This window comes from Arachis duranensis, chromosome 5 (genome assembly GCF_000817695.3).
Source record: "Arachis duranensis cultivar V14167 chromosome 5, aradu.V14167.gnm2.J7QH, whole genome shotgun sequence".
Taxonomy (NCBI): Eukaryota; Viridiplantae; Streptophyta; class Magnoliopsida; order Fabales; family Fabaceae; genus Arachis; species Arachis duranensis.
Window position 1 is genome coordinate 22,566,053 of NC_029776.3, and position 5,519 is coordinate 22,571,571.

Here is a 5,519-nt window from a genome sequence, read left to right on the forward strand (position 1 = left end):
TAACAAACAACAATGGGTTTCTTTCCGGACCATACAAGACCGGAGAGTTTTTACCCTTTTTAATGAATCCTTTCATGACTTTAAAAACTTCTTTTTCAAAGTGCAAGCTGTAGAGGGTCACCACCCTTTTTTCCTGGATGAAAATTCTTCCCATCGCTTTCCTCTGTACTGGTTAGAGGCCTCTTCTTGTGAGAAATATAGTTTAGATGATTTGGACGAGGTGGAGGCGGCCATCGTTGGGTTCCTCCGAGAAGTTTGGGGGAGAGCCCCTTATCTGGATACCAAGAAGTTCCTCCAGGGGTCCCTGACCTTTGTGCAGGCCCAATTAGGTAGTGTCGTATTGGTTTGTTGAGTTTACCGACTTTTCGAGTTGTTTTCTCTGATTTATTTTATTGACTTTTTACCTAATGGCTTTTACAGAGATGGCAAAGAAGAATTCGAGAGAGTCTTACCAGAGGGTTCAGGAGGCCAATGCGAGATCCCGTGCAAGGGTCGGTGGTGCCAGGGCGGCTGGTCCTTCTCCTCCTCCTTCTTCTCACAGCTTGGGGACCCCTGCCCGACCTATCATTATTTCTTCCTCGGCTTCTTCTCTGCCACCCCCTTCTTCCTGACCTTCTCCTGAGCCAGAAAAGAAAAAACGCAAGGCTCTAGAGTCTGGCTCTCCTTTTGAAGGTGAGGCTAAGGTGGATGCGCGTCAATTTATCCGGGAGCATATCTATCCTTATACTCGTATAAGTATGGATGATGTTTCTCTTTGAAACCACCTTACTATTCTGGCTCAGGAGAGTATCAGGGCGGCGGGAGTGTGCACCAAGTTTCTTGATATTTTTGAGAAGACTCCCCTTAGCTCTTTGGGCTCATCCCAGAGGGTTGAGGAGTTGGAGGGGAGGATTCTTTTGTATCAAGATTCTGAGAGGAGCCTGACGGAGGAGGTCACCAAGTTGAGGGAAGAGAGGGATAATCTCCGGAAGGAGGGGGAGAAGTTGATGGGCCGATGCTCTATGGCGGAGGGCCTGCGGGAGAAGGCGGAGCAGAGCTACTCGAGTTTGTTCCAGGACCTTGTGGTGGTCAAAAAAGATCTAATGAGGGCTCGGGACGCTTATGCGGAGCTGGAAGACTCTATTGCTGAGGGGTTCGAGGAGGCATGGAGAGTTTTTAAGGAACAGGTCGAGGTTCTTGCTCCGACTTGGATCTCTCACCCTTGGATCCGGATAAGGTCGTAATTGATGGGGCCATTGTGTCTTCTCCCCGACCTGTATCTGAATCCGAGTTGAAGACTCGAGGTAAGAGAATCATAGAGTCCCCTCCCCGATCAGATGATGCTCCGAGTTCTTCTAAGGCTCCTGAGACTTCCCCTCCAATTCCTATGGATGTCTCTCTCCCTGACTCTGGTGGAGCTCCGACAACTCTTCCAGGTGGTGATGGTGATGCTCTTTGAAAAATTATCTTTGGCTATATGGGGGGCCGGCCTGTGGGTCCCCACTTTTTAAACTATTTATCTTTGTGTTGTCGTGGTATGCTGTTGACACTTTTTTGGCCTTTTATGGCCATAAACAAAATATTAAAAATACCCCTTTTTTGGACAAGGGTTTAGGTTATTTTTCATTGGTTGTGTGCATGCTTTTTTCTGCTTTAGGTTTTGAAGAAAAAACCCCTTTTTTATCTTTTTGCTTTTTCTTGGCCGGCTGTCTCTTTTCTTAAGCTTTTGGATTTTTGAAGGTTTGAGACAGTCTTTATTGCTTTTCATGGGTTTTCTGACCTCTTTTCGATATTCCTTGTGCTCAATTTTTGATATATTGAGTTTTCATAACTTAGGTTATTTTTGCGATGCATTTCTTTGCTTCTCAGAATTTCCGATTTGTTAGTCGGTTAATTTTCGAGTTTATTCACGATCGACTTTTATAACCTCTTTACACCGACTTGTACCTCGTCGTTTTATCCTGACGACCATCTAGGTCGGTTCATGGGATTTTCACGCTTTGTCGAGCTTAAGTCGGCGCGTTTCATAGAAAGCGAGAAGGAATTTATAAGAGATATTTGAAAAAGATCTTTATTTATTTGCAAAGGTACTTTATCGCTACTAAGAGTTTCGGGCTATTTATGATCTCTTAGTCTCTACTGTGATGCATCGTTAAAAATCCTTCTTCAGAAAAAACCCTTTTACTTTGGGAAAAAATCACGAAGTTGGAAAAAGTGTACATCAGGGAGTAGAGTTCGCTTTTAACTGTAGTACCTTTTCATATTACAAGCATGCCACGACCTGGGTAACTCGATGCCGTTTAAGTTGGTCACCTTGTAATCACCTTTTCCTAGGACCTCACTAATCTTGTACGGTCCCTTCCAATTAGCGGCGAGCTTTCCTTCCCCAGACTTGTTGACTCCTATGTCATTTCTAATTAAGACCAAGTCGTCTGAGGCGAAGCTCCTTCGAATGACTTTCTGGTTGTATCTGTTCGTCATCCTTTGCTTCAATGCTGCTTCTCTAATATGGGCTCGTTCGCGGACTTCAGGGAGAAGTTCAAGTTCTTCTTTGTGCCCCTTTATGTTTCCAACCTCGTCATAGAAGTTCACCCTTGGGCTTTGCTCATTGATTTCAACCGATATCATGGTTTCTATGCCATAAGCAAGTCGGAAGGGTGTTTCTCCTGTGGCAGACTGAGGTGTGGTCCGATAAGCCCAAAGTACTTGTGGGAGTTCCTCGGCCCATGCTCCTTTTGCGTCCTGCAACCTTTTCTTCAACCCTGCCAATATGACTTTGTTTGCAGCCTCGACTTGTCCATTTGTTTGTCGATGTTCCACCGATGTAAATTGATGTTTGATTTTCATACTGGCTACCAGGCTTTTGAAGGTTGAGTCGGTGAATTGAGTGCCATTATCAGTGGTGATGGAGTGGGGTACCCCATATCTGGTGATAATGTTCTTGTAGAAGAACTTCCGACTTCTCTGAGCGGTGATGGTGGCCAATGGTTCTGCTTCTATCCACTTTGTGAAGTAATCGACTCCCACTATTAGATATTTTACTTGCCCCGGCGCTTGTCGGAATGGTCCTAGCAAGTCCAATCCTCATTTTGCGAAAGGCCATGGGGAAGTTATACTAATGAGTTCCTCGGGAGGGGCTACATGGAAGTTTGCATGCATTTGGCATGGCTGGCACCTTTTCACAAATTCTGTGGAGTCTTTTTGTAAGGTCGGCCAGTAGAATCCAGCTCGGATTACTTTTCTAGCTAACGACCTTGCTCCAAGATGGTTCCCACAGATTCCATTGTGTACCTCCTCTAGCACCTCAGTTGTTTTTGAGGTCGGGACGCACTTTAGTAGTGGTGTTGATATCCCCCTTTTATAGAGAATATTTTTCACCATCGTGTAGTTTTGTGCTTCCCTCCGGATTTTCTTGGCCTCTTTTTCCTCTTTGGGGAGGATGTCGAATTTCAGGTATTCGACTAAGGGCTTCATCCATCCGAGGTCTAACCCGGTGATTTCAAAGACACCTTGAGAAACCTCCGTTTTGTCCACGGAGGTTCAGGGAGAGTTTCTTGGATCAGGCTTCTGTTGTTCTCTCCTGGTTTGGTAACTGCTAGCTTGGAGAGGGCATCTGCCCTGCTGTTGAGGTCCCGAGTTATATGCTTTACCTCGGTCTCTTCAAAGTGCCTAAGGTGCTCCAAGGTTTTGTCCAAGTATTTTTTCATGTTGGGATCTTTGGCCTGATACTCTCTGTTTATTTGGGAGCTCACCACCTGAAAGTCGCTGAATATCATTACTTTGGTCTCACCGACTTCTTCTGCCAGCTTTAACCCTGCAATCAAGGCTTCATATTCTGCCTGATTGTTGGAAGCTGGGAACTCGAACTTGAGAGAAACTTCAATTTGCATTCCCCCTTCGCTGACCAATATTATGCCTGTCCCACTTCCAGCTTTCTTGGAGGACCCATCTACATATAACTCCCATGTAGTGGATTTCTCCTCTTGGTCTCCCACATATTCCGCTAGGAAGTCGGTGAGGCATTGAGCTTTTATTGCCGTTCGGGCTTTGTATTTCAAGTCAAACTCGGAGAGTTCTATTGCCCATTGAACCATTCTCCCTGCAATGTCCGTCTTCTGAAAGACCTGCTTTATGGGCTGGTTCGTTCGGACTTTTATCGTGTGTGCTTGGAAATACAGCCGTAATCGGCGTGAGGCCACTACTAAGGAGTATGCAAACTTTTCAAGTTTTTGATACTTTAATTCCGGGCCCTGTAGAACTTTGCTGGTGAAGTACACAGGATGCTGCCCGACTTCATCTTCCTGTATTAGAGCTTATGCTATAGCTTTGTCTATTACTGACAGATATAGAACGAGCTCTTCCCTGACTATAGGTCGGGTCAGGATTGGAGGCTGGCTCAAGAACTTTTTGAACTCCCGGAAAGCTTCTTCGCACTCCAGAGTCCATTCGAACTAGCATCCTTTTCTTAATAGGGAAAATAGTGGAAGGGATCTTAGTGCTGATCCCGCCAGGAACCTGGAAAGGGCAGCAAGCCTTCCATTTAATTGTTGGACCTCTTTCAGACAAGTCGGACTTTTCATTTCCAATATAGCTTTACACTTATCGGGGTTTGCTTCGATTCCCCTTTGTGTCAGCATAAACCTTAGAAACTTTCCCGCCTCCACCGCGAAGGTGCATTTTGTGGGATTTAGTCTCATCCCATGCGACCTTACGGTGTCTAAAACTTGCGAAAGGTCTATCAGGAGGTCGGTTTCCTCCTTAGTTTTTACCAGCATGTCATCTACATAGACCTCCATTAAGTTTCCAAGGTGGGGGACGAACACTTTATTCATCAACCTTTGATATGTGGCCCCGGCATTTTTTAATCCAAATGGCATCACCACATAGCAGTAGTTTGCTCTAGGTGTGATGAATGAAGTTTTTTCCTCATCCGGCTGGTACATCGGGATTTGGTTGTATCCCGAGTAAGCATCCATAAATGACAAGTATTGATACCCTGAGCTTGCATCTACTAGGGTGTCAATACTGGGAAGTGGATATGGGTCTTTGGGGTATGCTTTATTCAGGTCGGTATAGTCGACGCACATCCTCCACTTGTCGTTTTACTTTTTAACTAGCACTACATTTGCTAGCCATGCCGGGTATCTGACCTCTCGGATGAAGTTGGCTTCCAAGAGGGCTTGTACTTGCTCTTCCACCACCTGAGCTCGTTCTGCACTGAGCTTACACCTGCGCTGCTGTACGGGTCGTGATCCGGGGTGTACCAAAAGGTTGTGGGACATGAGCCGAGGGTCTATCCCTGGCATGTCGGAAGCTTTCCAAGCGAAGAGGTTGGAATTTTGTTGTAGGAGCTTTATTAGCCTTTGTTTCAGACCTTCGTCTAGGCTGGCCCCTATGTTGGTTCTTTTTTCTTCCTCTTTTTCGATTTGAACCTCTTCGGTCCACCCGGTTGTGGTCGCAGCTCTTCCCTTGCTTTTATTCCCCCGAGTTCTATGGTGTGGACTTCCTTGCCCTTTCCTCGGAGGCTTAAGCTTTCATTG